Raw genomic sequence first — 17976 nt, forward strand, 5'->3', positions numbered from 1 at the left:
CGGTGAAGATAATTCCATGTTCATACAGATAGCGGTGTAGATATTTCCCCGTTCATTCAGATAGAGGGGCTGATATTTCCATGTTTATACAGATAGCGGTGCAGATATTTCCATGTTTATACAGGTAGCGGTGTAGATATTTCCCTGTTTATACAGATAGCGGTGTAGATATTTCCATGTTTATACAGATAGCGGTGTAGATATCTCCATCTTAATACAGATGGCTGTGTAGATATTTATATGTTCATACAGATGGCGGTGCAGATATTTCCATGTTCATACGGATGGCGGTTAAGATATTTCCATGTTCATAAAGATGGCGGTGTAGAAACTTCCATGTTAATACTGATAACGGTGCTGAAATTTCCATGTTTATACTGGTAGCGGTGTAGATATTTCCATGTTTATACAGATAGCAGTGTAGATATATCCATGTTTATACACATAGCGCTGTAGATATTTCCATGTTTATACAGATAGCGGTGTAGATATTTCCATGTTTATGCAGATAGTGGTGTATATATCTCCATCTTAATACAGATGGCGGTGTAGATATCTAAATGTTCATACAGATGGCGGTGCAGATATTTCCATGTTCATACAGATGGCGGTGTAGATATTTCCATGTTCATACAGATAGCGGTGTAGTTATTTCCAAGTGTAAAGAGATACCTGTGTAGATATTTCCATGTATAAGCAGATAGCTGTGTAGATATTTCCGTTTTCATGCAGATAGCGGTCTATATATTTCCCTGTTCTAGCAGTTAGCGGTGTAGATATTTCCATGTTCATAAAGATAGCGGTGTAGATATTTCCATGTTTATACAGATAGCGGTGTAGATATTTCCATGTTCATACAGATAGCCGTGTAGATATTGCCATGTTCATACCAATAGCGGTGCTGATACTTCCATGTTTATACAGGTAGCGGTGTACACATTTCCGTGTTTATAAAGATGGCTGTGTAGATATATCCATGTTCATACAGATGGCGGTGTAGTTATTTCCATGTTCATACAGATAGCAGTTTACATATTTCCATGTTCATCCAGATGGCTGTGTAGATATATCCATGTTCATACAGATGGCGGAGAAGATATTTCTATGTTCTTACAGATGGCGGTGTAGATATTTCCATGTTCATTCAGATAGCGGTGTAGATATTTCCATGTTCATACAGATAGCGGTGTAGATATTTCCATGTTCATACAGATAGCGGTGTATGTATTTCCATGTTCATACAGATAGCGGCGTAGATATTTCCATTTTCATGCATATAGCGGTGTATATATTTCCCTGTTCAAACAGTTAGCGGTTTAGATATTTCCATGTTCATAAAGATAGCGGTGTAGATATTTCCATGTTTATACAGATAGCGGTGAAGATGTATGCATGTTTACACAGATAGCGGTGTAGCTATTTCCATGTTCATCCAGATGGCAGTGTAGATATATCCATGTTCATACAGACGGCGGTTCAGATATTTCCATGTTCATACAGATCGTGGTGTAGATATTTCCATGTTCATACAGATAGCGGTGTAGTTATTTACATGTGTAAAGAGATAGCTGTGTAGATATATCCATGTATATGCAGATAGCTGTGTAGATATTTCCATTTTCATGCAGATAGCGGTGTATGTATTTCCCTGTTCAAACAGTTAGTGGTGTAGATATTTCCATGTTCAGAAAGATAGCGGTGTAGATATTTCCATGTTTATACAGATAGCGGTGAAGATGTATGCATGTTTACACTGATAGCGGTGTAGATATTTCCATGTTCATCCAGATGGCTGTGTAGATATATCTATGTTCATACAGATAGCGGTGTAGATATTTCCATGTACATACAGATAGCGGTGCAGATATTTCCATGTTCATCCAGATGGCTGTGTAGATATATCCATGTTCATACAGATGGCGGTGAAGATATTTCCATGTTCATACAGATAGCGGTGTAGATATTTCCATGTTCAAACAGATAGCGGTGTATGTATTTCCATGTTCATACAGATAGCGGTGTAGATATTTCCATTTTGAAGCAGATAGCGGTGTATATATTTCCATGTTCAAACAGTTAGCTGTGTAGATATTTCCATGTTCATAAAGATCGCGGTGTAGATATTTCCAAGTTTATACAGATAGCGGTGAAAATGTATGCATGTTTACACAGATAGCGGTGTAGATATTTCCATGTTCATCCAGATGGCTGTGTAGATATATCCATGTTCATACAGATGGCGGTGAAGATATTTCCATCTTCATACACATAGCGTTGTAGATATTTCCATGTTCATACAGATAGCGGTGTAGATATTTCCATGTTCATACAGAGAGCGGTGTATGTATTTCCATGTTCATACAGATAGCGGTGTAGATATTTCCATGTTCATCCAGATGGCTGTGTAGATATTTCCATGTTCATACAGATAGCGGTGTAGATATTTCCATGTTCATACAGATAGCGGTGTAGATATTTCCATGTTCATCCAGATGGCTGTGTAGATATATCCATGTTCATACAGATGGCGGTGAAGATATTTCCATGTTCATGCAGATAGCGGTGTAGATATTTCCATGTTCAAACAGATAGCCGTGTAGATATTGCCATGTTCATACCAATAGCGGTGCTGATACTTCCATGTTTATGCAGGTAGCGGTGTACATATTTCCGTGTTTATACAGATAACGGTGTAAATATTTCCATGTTCATACAGATAGCGGTGTAGATATTTCCATGTTTATACAGATATCGGTGTAGATATCTCCTTCTTAATACAGATGGCGGTGTAGATATTTATATGTTCCTACAGATGGCGGTGCGGATATTTCCATGTTCATACAGATGGCGGTGTAGATATTTCCATGTTTATATAGATAGCGGTGTAGTTATTTCCATGTGTAAAGAGATAGCTGTGTAGGTATTTCCATGTATTTGCAGATAGCTGTGTAGATATTTCCATTTTCATGCAGATAGCGGTGTAGATATTTCCATGTTCAAACAGATAGCGGTGTAGATATTTCCATATTCATACAGATAGCGGTGTAGATATTTCCATGTTTATACAGATGGCTGTCTAGATATATCCATGTTCATACAGATGGCGGTGTACATATTTCCATGTTCATGCAGATAGCGGTTTAGATATTTCCATGTTCTTCCAGATGGCTGTGTAGATATATCCATGTTCAAACACATGGCGGAGAAGATATTTCCATGTTCATACAGATGGCGTTGTAGATATTTCCATGTTCATTCAGATAGCGGTGTAGGTATTTCCATGTTCATACAGATAGCAGTGTAGATATTTCCATGTTCATACAGATAGCGGTGTATATATTTCCATGTTCATACAGATTGCGGTGTAGATATTTCCATTTTCATGCAAATAGCGGTGTATATATTTCCCTTTTCAATCAGTTAGCGGTTTAGATATTTCCATGTTCATAAAGATAGCGGGGTAGATATTTCCATGTTTATACAGATAGCGGTGAAGATGTATGCATGTTTACAAAGATAGCGGTGTAGATATTTCCATGTTCATCCAGATGGCTGTGTAGATATATCCATGTTCATTCAGATAGCGGTGTAGATATTTCCATGTTCATACAGATAGCGGTGTAGATATTTCCATGTTCATACAGATAGCGGTGTATGTATTTCCATGTTCATACAGATAGCGGTGTAGATATTTCCATTTTCATGCAGATAGCGGTGTATATATTTCCCTGTTCAAACAGTTAGTGGTTTAGATATTTCCATGTTCATAAAGATAGCGGTGTAGATATTTCCATGTTTATACAGATAGCGGTGAAGGTGTATGCATGTTTACACAGATAGCGGTGTAGATATTTCCATGTTCACCCAGATGGCTGTGTAGATATATCCACGTTCATACAGATGGAGGTGAAGGTATTTCCATGTTCATATAGATAGTGGTGTAGATATTTCCATGTTCATACAGATAGCGGTGTAGATATTTCCATGTTTATACAGATAGCGGTGTAGATATATCCATGTTCATACAGATGGCGGTATAGATATTTCCATGTTCATACAGATAGCGGTGTAGATATTTCCATGTTCATCCAGATGGCTGTGTAGATAAATCCACGTTCAAACAGATGGCGTAGAAGATATTTCCATGTTCATACAGATGGCTGTGTAGATATTTCCATGTTCATACAGATGGCGGTGTAGATATCTCTATGTTCATACAGATAGCAGTGTAGATATTTCCATGTTCCTACAGATAGCGGTGTATGTATTTCCATGTTCATACAGATAGCGGCGTAGATATTTCCATTTTCATGCAGATAGCGGTGTATATATTTCCCAGTTCAAACAGTTAGCGGTTTAGATATTTCCATGTTCATAAGATAGCGGTGTAGATATTTCCATGTTTATACAGATAGCGGTGAAGATGTATGCATGTTTACACAGATAGCGGTGTAGCTATTTCCATGTTCATCCAGATGGCAGTGTAGATATATCCATGTTCATACACACGGCGGTTCAGATATTTCCATGTTCATCCAGATCGCGGTGTAGATATTTCCATGTTCATACAGATAGCGGTGTAGTTATTTACATGTGTAAAGAGATAGCTGTGTAGATATATCCATGTATATGCAGATAGCTGTGTAGATATTTCCATTTTCATGCAGATAGCGGTGTATGTATTTCCCTGTTCAAACAGTTAGTGGTGTAGATATTTCCATGTTCAGAAAGATAGCGGTGTAGATATTTCCATGTTAATACAGATAGCGGTGAAGATGTATGCATGTTTACACTGATAGCGGTGTAGATATTTCCATGTTCATCCAGATGGCTGTGTAGATATATCTATGTTCATACAGATAGCGGTGTAGATATTTCCATGTTCATACATATAGCGGTGCGGATATTTCCATGTTCATCCAGATGGCTGTGTAGATATATCCATGTTCATACAGATGGCGGTGAAGATATTTCCATGTTCATACAGATAGCGGTGTAGATATTTCCATGTTCAAACAGATAGCGGTGTATCTATTTCCATGTTCATACAGATAGCGGTGTAGATATTTCCATTTTCAAGCAGATAGTGGTGTATATATTTCCATGTTCAAACAGTTAGCGGTGTAGATATTTCCATGTTCATAAAGATCGCGGTGTAGATATTTCCAAGTTTATACAGATAGCGGTGAAAATGTATGCATGTTTACACAGATAGCGGTGTAGATATTTCCATGTTCATCCAGATGGCTGTGTAGATATATCCATGTTCATACAGATGGTGGTGAAGATATTTCCATCTTCATACACATAGCGGTGTAGATATTTCCATGTTCATACAGATAGCGGTGTAGATATTTCCATGTTCATACAGAGAGCGGTGTATGTATTTCCATGTTTATACAGATAGCGGTGTAGATATTTCCATGTTCATCCAGATGGCTGTGTAGATATTTCCATGTTCATACAGATAGCGGTGTAGATATTTCCATGTTCATACAGATAGCGGTGTAGATATTTCCATATTCATCCAGATGGCTGTGTAGATATATCCATGTTCATACAGATGGCGGTGAAGATATTTCCATGTTCATGCAGATAGCGGTGTAGATATTTCCATGTTCATACAGATAGCCGTGTAGATATTGCCATGTTCATACCAATAGCGGTGCTGATACTTCCATGTTTATGCAGGTAGCGGTGTACATATTTCCGTGTTTATACAGATAGCGGTGTAGGTATTTCCATGTTCATACAGATAGCGGTGCTGATATTTCCATGTTTATACAGGTAGCGGTGTAGATATTTCCATGATTATACAGATAGCGGTGTAGATATTTCCATGTTCATCCAGATGGCTGTGTAGATATATCCATTTTCATACAGATGGCGGTGAAGATATTTCCATGTTCATACAGATAGCGGTGTAGATATTTCCTTGTTCCTACAGATAGCCGTGTAGATATTGCCATGTTCATACCGATAGCGGTGCTGATACTTCCATGTTTATTCAGGTAGCTGTGTACATATTTCCATGTTTATACAGATAGCGGTGTAGATATTTCCATGTTCATACAGATACCGGTGTAGTTATTTCCATGTGTAAAGAGATAGCTGTGTAGATATTTCCATGTATATGCAGATAGCTGTGTAGATATTTCCATTTTCATGCAGATAGTTGTGTAGATATTTCCATGTTCAAACAGATAGCGATGTAGATATTTCCATGTTCATACAGATAGCGGTGTGGATATTTCCATGTGTATACAGATAGCGGTGAAGATGTATGCATGTTTACACAGATAGCTGTGTTGATATTTCCATGTTCATACAGATAGTGGTGTAGATATTTCCATCTTCATCCAGATGGCTGTGTAGACATATCCATGTTCATTCAGATGGCGGTGAAGATATTTCCATGTTGATACAGATAGCGGTGTAGACATTTCCATGTTCATACAGATAGCGGTGTAGATATTTCCATGTTCATACAAATGGCTGTGAAGATATATCCATGTTCATACAGAAGGCGGTGAAGATATTTCCATGTTCATAGAGATGGCGGTGTAGATATTTCCATATTCATTCCGATAGCTGTGCTGATATTTCCATGTTTATACAGGTAGCGGTGTAGATATTTCCATGTTTATACAGATAGCGGTGTAGATATTTCCATGTTTATACACATAGCGGTGTAGATATTTCCATGTTTATATAGATAGCGGTGTAGATATCTCCATCTTAATACAGATGGCGGTGTAGATATTTATATGTTCATACAGATGGCGGTGCAGATATTTCCATGTTCATACAGATGGCGGTGTAGATATTTCCAAATTCATACAGATAGCGGTGTAGTTATTTCCATGTGTAAAGAGATAGCTGTGTAGATATTTCCATGTATATGCAGATGGCTGTGTAGATATTTCCATTTTCATGCAGATAGCAGTGTATATATTTCCCTGTTCAAACAGTTAGCGGTGTAGATATTTCCATGTTCATAAAGATAGCTGTGTAGATATTTCCGTGTTTATACAGAAAGCGGTGAAGATGTATGCATGTTTACACAGATAGCGGTGTAGATATTTCCCTGTTTATACAGATAGCGGTGAAGATGTATGCCTGTTTACACAGATAGCGGTGTAGATATTTCCATGTTAATACAGATAGCGGTGCAGATATTTCCAAGTTCATCCAGATGGCTGTGTAGATATATCCATGTTCATACAGATGGCAGTGAAGATATTTCCATTTTCATACAGATAGCGGTGTAGATATTTCCATGTTCATACAGATAGCGGTGTAGATATTTCCATGTTCATATAGATAGCGGTGTAGATATTTGCATTTTCAAGCAGATAGCGGTGTATATATTTCCATGTTCAAACAGTTAGCGGTGTAGATATTTCCATGTTCATAAAGATCGCGGTGTAGATATTTCCAAGTTTATACAGATAGCGGTGAAAATGTATGCATGTTTACACAGATAGCGGTGTAGATATTTCCATGTTCATCCAGATGGCTGTGTAGATATATCCATGTTCATACAGATGGCGGTGAAGATATTTCCATCTTCATACACATAGCGGTGTAGATATTTCCATGTTCATACAGATAGCGGTGTAGATATTTCCATGTTCATACAGAGAGCGGTGTATGTATTTCCATGTTCATACAGATAGCGGTGTAGATATTTCCATGTTCATCCAGATGGCTGTGTAGATATTTCCATGTTCATACAGATAGCGGTGTAGATATTTCCATGTTCATACAGATAGCGGTGTAGATATTTCCATGTTCATCCAGATGGCTGTGTAGATATATCCATGTTCATACAGATGGCGGTGAAGATATTTCCATGTTCATGCAGATAGCGGTGTAGATATTTCCATGTTCATACAGATAGCCGTGTAGATATTGCCATGTTCATACCAATAGCGGTGCTGATACTTCCATGTTTATGCAGGTAGCGGTGTACATATTTCCGTGTTTATACAGATAACGGTGTAAATATTTCCATGTTCATACAGATAGCGGTGTAGATATTTCCATGTTTATACAGATAGCGGTGTAGATATTTCCATGTTTATACAGATAGCGGTGTAGATATCTCCTTCTTAATACAGATGGCGGTGTAGATATTTATATGTTCATACAGATGGCGGTGCAGATATTTCCATGTTCATACAGATGGCAGTGTAGATATTTCCATGTTTATATAGATAGCGGTGTAGTTATTTCCATGTGTAAAGAGATAGCTGTGTAGGTATTTCCATGTATTTGCAGATAGCTGTGTAGATATTTCCATTTTCATGCAGATAGCGGTGTAGATATTTCCATGTTCAAACAGATAGCGGTGTAGATATTTCCATATTCATACAGATAGCGGTGTAGATATTTCCATGTTTATAGAGATGGCTGTCTAGATATATCCATGTTCATACAGATGGCGGTGTAGATATTTCCATGTTCATGCAGATAGCGGTTTAGATATTTCCATGTTCATCCAGATGGCTGTGTAGATATATCCATGTTCAAACAGATGGCGGAGAAGATATTTCCATGTTCATACAGATGGCGGTGTAGATATTTCCATGTTCATACAGATAGTTGTGTAGATATATCCATGTTCATCCAGATGGCTGTGTAGATATATCCATGTTCATACAGATGGCGGTGAAGATATTTCCATGTTCGTACAGATAGCGGTGTAGATCTTTCCATGTTCATACAGAGAGCGGTGTAGATATTTTCGTGTTCATACAGATAGAGGTGTAGCTATTTCCATGTTCATACAGATAGCGGTGTAGATATTTCCATGTTCATCCAGATGGCTGTGTAGATATATCCATGTTCATACAGACGGCGGTGAAGATATTTCCATGATCAGATAGCGGTGTAGATATTTCCATGTTCATACAGATAGCGGTGTAGAAATTTCCATGTTCATACAGATAGCGGTGTAGCTATTTCCAAGTTCATACATATAGCGGTGTAGATATTTCCATGTTCCTCCAGATGGCTGTGTAGATATATCCATGTTCATACAGACGGCGGTGAAGATATTTCCATATTCATACAGATAGCGGTGTAGATATTTCCATGTTCATACAGATAGTGGTGTAGATATTTCCATGTTCAAAAAGATAGCGGTGTAGCTATTTCCATGTTCATACAGACGGCGGTGAAGATACTTACATGTTCATCCAGATGGCTGTGTAGATATTTCCATGTTTATACAGATAGTGGTGTAGATATTTCCATGTTCATACAGATGGCGGTGCAGATATTTCCATGTTCATACAGATGGCGGTGTAGATATTTCCATGTTCAAACAGATAGCGGTGTAGATATTTCCATGTTCATACAGATACAGTGTGTATATTTCCATGTTTATACAGACAGCGGTGAAGATGTATGCATGTTTACACAGATAGCGGTGTAGATATTTCCATTTTTATACAGATAGCGGTGTAGATATCTCCATCTTAATACAGATGGCCGTGTGGATATTTATATGTTCTTACAGTTGGCGGTGCAGATATTTCCATGTTCATACAGATTTCGGTGTAGATATTTCCATGTTTATAGAGATAGCGGTTTAGATATTTCCAAGTTTATACAGATTGCGGTGTAGATATCTCCATTTTAATACAGATGGCGGTGTAGAAATTTATATGTTCATACAGATGGCGGTGCAGATAATTCCATGTTCATACAGATGGCGGCGTAGATATTTCCATGATTATAGAGATAGCAGTGTTGTTATTTCCATGTGTAAAGAGATTGCTTTGTAGCTATTTCCATGTATATGCAGGTTGCTGTGTAGGTATTTCCATTTTCATGCAGATAGCGGTGAAGATGTATGCATGTTTACACAGATAGCGGTGTAGATATTTCCATGTTCATACAGATAGCGGTGTAGATATTTCCCTGTTCATCCAGATGGCTGTGTAGATATATCCATGTTCATACAGATGGCGGAGAAGATATTTCCATGTTCATACAGATAGTGGTGTAGATATTTCCATGTTCATACAGATAGCGGTGTAGATATTTCCATGTTCATACAGATAGCAGTGTAGATATTTCCATGTTCATACAGATAGCGGTGTAGATATTTCCATGTTCATCCAGATTGCTGTGTAGATATATCCATGTTCATACAGATGGTGGTGAAGATATTTCCATGTTCATACAGATATCGGTGTAGATATTTCCATGTTCATACAGATAGCGGTGTAGGTATTTCCATGTTCATTCAGATAGCGGTGCTGATATTTCCATGTTTATACAGGTAGTGGTGTAGATATTTCCATGTTTATACAGATAGCGGTGTAGATATTTCCATGTTCATCCAGATGGCTGTGTAGATATATCCATTTTCATACAGATGGCGGTGAAGATATTTCCATGTTCATACAGATAGCGGTGTAGATATTTCCTTGTTCCTACAGATAGCCGTGTAGATATTGCCATGTTCATACCGATAGCGGTGCTGATACTTCCATATTTATACAGGTAGCTGTGTACATATTTCCATGTTTATACAGATAGCGGTGTAGATATTTCCATGTTCATACAGATACCGGTGTAGTTATTTCCATGTGTAAAGAGATAGCTGTGTAGATATTTCCATGTATATGCAGATAGCTGTGTAGATATTTCCATTTTCATGCAGATAGTTGTGTAGATATTTCCATGTTCAAACAGATAGCGATGTAGATATTTCCATGTTCATACAGATAGCGGTGTGGATATTTCCATGTGTATACAGATAGCGGTGAAGATGTATGCATGTTTACATAGATAGCTGTGTTGATATTTCCATGTTCATACAGATAGTGGTGTAGATATTTCCATCTTCATCCAGATGGCTGTGTAGACATATCCATGTTCATTCAGATGGCGGTGAAGATATTTCCATGTTGATACAGATAGCGGTGTAGACATTTCCATGTTCATACAGATAGCGGAGTAGATATTTCCATGTTCATACAAATGGCTGTGTAGATATATCCATGTTCATACAGATGGCGGTGAAGATATTTCCATGTTCATAGAGATGGCGGTGTAGATATTTCCATATTCATTCCGATAGCTGTGCTGATATTTCCATGTTTATACAGGTAGCGGTGTAGATATTTCCATGTTTATACAGATAGCGGTGTAGATATTTCCATGTTTATACACATAGCGGTGTAGATATTTCCATGTTTATATAGATAGCGTTGTAGATATCTCCATCTTAATACAGATGGCGGTGTAGATATTTATATGTTCATACAGATGGCGGTGCAGATATTTCCATGTTCATACAGATGGCGGTGTAGGTATTTCCAAATTCATACAGATAGCGGTGTAGTTATTTCCATGTGTAAAGAGATAGCTGTGTAGATATTTCCATGTATATGCAGATGGCTGTGTAGATATTTCCATTTTCATGCAGATAGCAGTGTATATATTTCCCTGTTCAAACAGTTAGCGGTGTAGATATTTCCATGTTCATAAAGATAGCTTTGTAGATATTTCCGTGTTTATACAGAAAGCGGTGAAGATGTATGCATGTTTACACAGATAGCGGTGTAGATATTTCCATGTTTATACAGATAGCGGTGAAGATGTATGCATGTTTACACAGATAGTGGTGTAGATATTTCCATGTTCATTCAGATAGCGGTGTAGATAATTCCATGTTCATCCAAATGGCTGCGTAGATATATCCATGTTCATACAGATGGCAGTGAAGATATTTCCATGTTCATACAGATAGAGGTGTAGTTATTTCCATGTGTAAAGAGATAGCTGTGTAGATATTTCCATGTATATGCAGATAGCTGTGTAGATATTTCCATTATCATGCACATAGCGGTTTAGATATTTCCATGTTCATACAGATAGCGGTGTAGATATTTCCATGTTCATACAGATAGCGGTGTAGGTATTTCCATGTTCATACAGACAGCGGTGTTGATATTTCCATGTTCATCCAGATGGCTGTGTGGATATATCTATGTTCATACAGATGGTGGTGAAGATATTTCCATGTTCATACAGATATCGGTGTAGATATTTCCATGTTCATACAGATAGCGGTGTAGGTATTTCCAGTTCATACAGATAGCGTTGCTGATATTTCCACGTTTATACAGGTAGCGGTGTAGATGTTTCCATGTTTCTACAGATAGCGATGTAGATATTTCCATGTTTATACAGATAGCGGTGTAGATATTTCCATGTTTATACAGATAGCGGTGTAGATATCTCCATCTTAATACAGATGGCCGTGTGGATATTTATATGTTCATACAGATGGCGGTGCGGATATTTCCATGTTCATACAGATAGCCGTGTAGTTATTTCCATGTGTAAAGAGATAGCTGTGTAGATATTTCCATGTGTATGCAGATAGCAGTGTAGATATTTCCATTTTCATGCAGATAGCGGTGTATGTATTTCCATGTTCAAACAGATAGCGGTGTAGATATTTCCATGTTCATACAGATAGCGGTGTAGATATCTCCATGTTTATACAGATAGCGTTGAAGATGTATGCATGTTTACACAGATAGCGGTGTAGATATTTCCATGTTCATTCAGATAGCGGTGTAGATATTTCCATGTTCATCCAGATGGCTGTGTAGATATATCCATGTTCATACAGATGGCAGTGAAGATATTTCCATGTTCATACAGATAGCGGTGTAGATATTTCCATGTTCATACAGATTGTGGTGTAGATATTTCCATGTTCATACAGATAGCGGTGTAGCTATTTCCATGTTCATACAGATAGCGGTGTAGATATTTCCATGTTCATCCTGATGGCTGTGTAGATATTTCCATGTTCATACAGATAGCGGTGCTGATATTTCCATGTTTATACAGGTAGCAGTGTAGATATTTCCATGTTTATACAGATAGCGGTGTAGATATTTCCATGTTTATACAGATTGCATTGAAGATGTATGCATGTTAACACAGATAGCGGTGTAGATATTTCCATGTTCATACAGATCGCGGTGTAGATATTTCCATGTTCATCCAGATGGCTGTGTAGATATATCGATGTTCATACAGATGGCGGTGAAGATATTTCCATGTTCATACAGATAGCGGTGTAGATATTTCCATGTTCATACAGACAGCGGTGCAGATATTTCCATGTTCATCCAGATGTCTGTTTAGATATTTCCATGTTTATACAGATAGTGTAGATATTTCCATGTTCATACAGATATCGGTGTAGATATTTCCATGTTCTTAGAGATGGCGGTGTAGATATTTCAATGTTCATACAGATAGAGGTGCTGATATTTCCATGTTTATACAGGTAGCGGTGTAGATATTTCCATGTTTATACAGATAGCGGTGTAGATATTTCCATGTTTATACAGATAGCGGTGTAGATATCTCCATCTTAATACAGATGGCGGTGTAGATATTTATATGTTCTTACAGATGGCGGTGCAGATATTTCCATGTTCATACAGATGGCTGTGTAGATATTTCCATGTATAAAGAGATAGCGGTGTAGTTATTTCCATGTGTAAAGAAATAGCTTTGTAGATATTTCCATGTATATGCAGATAGCTGTGTAGATATTTCCATTTTCATGCAGATAGCGGTGTAGATATTTCCATGTTCAAACAGATAGCGGTGTAGATATTTCCATGTTCATACAGATAGCGGTGTAGATATTTCCATGTCTATACAGATAGCGGTGAAGATGTATGCATGTTTACACAGATAGCAGTGTAGATATTTCAATGTTCATACAGATAGTGGTGTAGATATATCCATGTTCATCCAGATGGCTGTGTAGATATATCCATGTTCATACAGATGGCGGTGAAGATATTTCCATGTTCGTACAGATAGCGGTGTAGATCTTTCCATGTTCATACAGAGAGCGGTGTAGATATTTTCATGTTCATACAGATAGAGGTGTAGCTATTTCAATGTTCATACAGATAGCGGTGTAGATATTTCCATGTTCATCCAGATGGCTGTGTAGATATATCCATGTTCATACAGACGGCGGTGAAGATATTTCCATGATCAGATAGCGGTGTAGATATTTCCATGTTCATACAGATAGCGGTGTAGAAATTTCCATGTTCATGCAGATAGCGGTGCTGATATTTCCATGTTTATACAGGTAGCAGTGCAGATATTTCCATGTTTATACAGATAGCGGTGTAGATATTTCCATGTTTATACAGATTGCATTGAAGATGTATGCATGTTAACACAGATAGCGGTGTAGATATTTCCATGTTCATACAGATTGCGGTGTAGATATTTCCATGTTCATCCAGATGGCTGTGTAGATATATCCATGTTCACAGATGGCGGTGAAGATATTTCCATGTTCATACAGATAGCGGTGTAGATATTTCCATGTTCATACAGACAGCGGTGCTGATATTTCCATGTTCATCCAGATGTCTGTGTAGATATTTCCATGTTTATACAGATAGTGGTGTAGATATTTCCATGTTCATACAGATATCGGTGTAGATATTTCCATGTTCTTAGAGATGGCGGTGTAGATATTTCAATGTTCATACAGATAGCGGTGCTGATATTTCCATGTTTATACAGGTAGCGGTGTAGATATTTCCATGTTTATACAGATAGCGGTATAGATATTTCCATGTTTATACAGATAGCGGTGTAGATATTTCCATGTTTATACAGATAGCGGTGTAGATATCTCCATCTTAATACAGATGGTGGTGTAGATATTTATATGTTCTTACAGATGGCGGTGCAGATATTTCCATGTTCATACAGATGGCGGTGTAGATATTTCCATGTATAAAGAGATAGCGGTGTAGTTATTTCCATGTGTAAAGAAATAGCTTTGTAGATATTTCCATGTATATGCAGATAGCTGTGTAGATATTTCCATTTTCATGCAGATAGCGGTGTAGATATTTCCATGTTCAAACAGATAGCGGTGTAGATATTTCCATGTTCATACAGATAGCGGTGTAGATATTTCCATGTCTATACAGATAGCGGTGAAGATGTATGCATGTTTACACAGATAGCAGTGTAGATATTTCAATGTTCATACAGATAGTGGTGTAGATATATCCATGTTCATCCAGATGGCTGTGTAGATATATCCATGTTCATACAGATGGCGGTGAAGATATTTCCATGTTCGTTCAGATAGCGGTGTAGATCTTTCCATGTTCATACAGAGAGCGGTGTAGATATTTTCATGTTCATACAGATAGAGGTGTAGATATTTCCATGTTCATCCTGATGGCTGTGTAGATATTTCCATGTTGATACAGATAGCGGTTCTGATATTTCCATGTTTATACAGGTAGCAGTGTAGATATTTCCATGTTTATACAGATAGCGGTGTAGATATTTCCATGTTCATCCAGATGGCTGTGTAGATATATCCATGTTCATACAGATAGAGGTGTAGCTATTTCCATGTTCATACAGATAGCGGTGTAGATATTTCCATGTTCATCCAGATGGCTGTGTAGATATATCCATGTTCATACAGACGGCGGTGAAGATATTTCCATGATCAGATAGTGGTGTAGATATTTCCATGTTCATACAGATAGCGGTGTAGAAATTTCCATGTTCATACAGATAGCGGTGTAGCTATTTCCAAGTTCATACATATAGCGGTGTAGATATTTCCATGTTCCTCCAGATGGCTGTGTAGATATATCCATGTTCATACAGACGGCGGTGAAGATATTTCCATATTCATACAGATAGCGGTGTAGATATTTCCATGTTCATACAGATAGTGGTGTAGATATTTCCATGTTCAAACAGATAGCGGTGTAGCTATTTCCATGTTCATACAGACGGCGGTGAAGATATTTACATGTTCATCCAGATGGCTGTGTAGATATTTCCATGTTTATACAGATAGTGGTGTAGATATTTCCATGTTCATACAGATGGCGGTGCAGATATTTCCATGTTCATACAGAGGGCGGTGTAGATATTTCCATGTTCAAACAGATAGCGGTGTAGATATTTCCATGTTCATACAGATACAGTGTGGATATTTCCATGTTTATACAGACAGCGGTGAAGATGTATGCATGTTTACACAGAGAGCGGTGTAGATATTTCCATGTTTATACAGATAGCGGTGTAGATATCTCCATCTTAATACAGATGGCGGTGTAGATATTTATATGTTCTTACAGTTGGCGGTGCAGATATTTCCATGTTCATACAGATTTCGGTGTAGATATTTCCATGTTTATAGAGATAGCGGTTTAGATATTTCCAAGTTTATACAGATAGCGGTGTAGATATCTCCATTTTAATACACATGGCGGTGTAGAAATTTATATGTTCATACAGATGGCGGTGCAGATATTTCCATGTTCATACAGATGGCGGCGTAGATATTTCCATGATTATAGAGATAGCAGTGTTGTTATTTCCATGTGTAAAGAGATAGCTTTGTAGCTATTTCCATGTATATGCAGATTGCTGTGTAGATATTTCCATTTTCATGCAGATAGTGGTGAAGATGTATGCATGTTTACACAGATAGCGGTGTAGATATTTCCATGTTCATACAGATAGCGGTGTAGATATTTCCCTGTTCATCCAGATGGCTGTGTAGATATATCCATGTTCATACAGATGGCGGTGAAGATATTTCCATGTTCATACAGATAGTGGTGTAGATATTTCCATGTTCATACAGATAGCGGTGTAGATATTTCCATGTTCATACAGATAGCAGTGTAGATATTTCCATGTTCATACAGATAGCGGTGTAGATATTTCCATGTTCATCCAGATGGCTGTGTAGATATATCCATGTTCATACAGATGGTGGTGAAGATATTTCCATGTTCATACAGATATCGGTGTAGATATTTCCATGTTCATACAGATAGCGGTGTAGGTATTTCCATGTTCATACAGATAGCGGTGCTGATATTTCCATGTTTATACAGGTAGCGGTGTAGATATTTCCATGATTATACAGATAGCGGTGTAGATATTTCCATGTTCATCCAGATGGCTGTGTAGATATATCCATTTTCATACAGATGGCGGTGAAGATATTTCCATGTTCATACAGATAGCGGTGTAGATATTTCCTTGTTCCTACAGATAGCCGTGTAGATATTGCCATGTTCATACCGATAGCGGTGCTGATACTTCCATGTTTATACAGGTAGCTGTGTACATATTTCCATGTTTATACAGATAGCGGTGTAGATATTTCCATGTTCATACAGATACCGGTGTAGTTATTTCCATGTGTAAAGAGATAGCTGTGTAGATATTTCCATGTATATGCAGATAGCTGTGTAGATATTTCCATTTTCATGCAGATAGTTGTGTAGATATTTCCATGTTCAAACAGATAGCGATGTAGGTATTTCCATGTTCATACAGATAGCGGTGTGGATAATTCCATGTGTATACAGATAGCGGTGAAGATGTATGCATGTTTACACAGATAGCTGTGTTGATATTTCCATGTTCATACAGATAGTGGTGTAGATATTTCCATCTTCATCCAGATGGCTGTGTAGACATATCCATGTTCATTCAGATGGCGGTGAAGATATTTCCATGTTGATACAGATAGCGGTGTAGACATTTCCATGTTCATACAGATAGTGGTGTAGATATTTCCATGTTCATACAAATGGCTGTGTAGATATATCCATGTTCATACAGATGGCGGTGAAGATATTTCCATGTTCATAGAGATGGCGGTGTAGATATTTCCATATTCATTCCGATAGCTGTGCTGATATTTCCATGTTTATACAGGTAGCGGTGTAGATATTTCCATGTTGATACAGATAGCGGTGTAGATATTTCCATGTTTATACACATAGCGGTGTAGATATTTCCATGTTTATATAGATAGCGGTGTAGATATCTCCATCTTAATACAGATGGCGGTGTAGATATTTATATGTTCATACAGATGGCGGTGCAGATATT

The sequence above is a fragment of the Gorilla gorilla genome, chromosome 11 (assembly GCF_029281585.2).
Source record: "Gorilla gorilla gorilla isolate KB3781 chromosome 11, NHGRI_mGorGor1-v2.1_pri, whole genome shotgun sequence".
Classification (NCBI taxonomy): domain Eukaryota; kingdom Metazoa; phylum Chordata; class Mammalia; order Primates; family Hominidae; genus Gorilla; species Gorilla gorilla.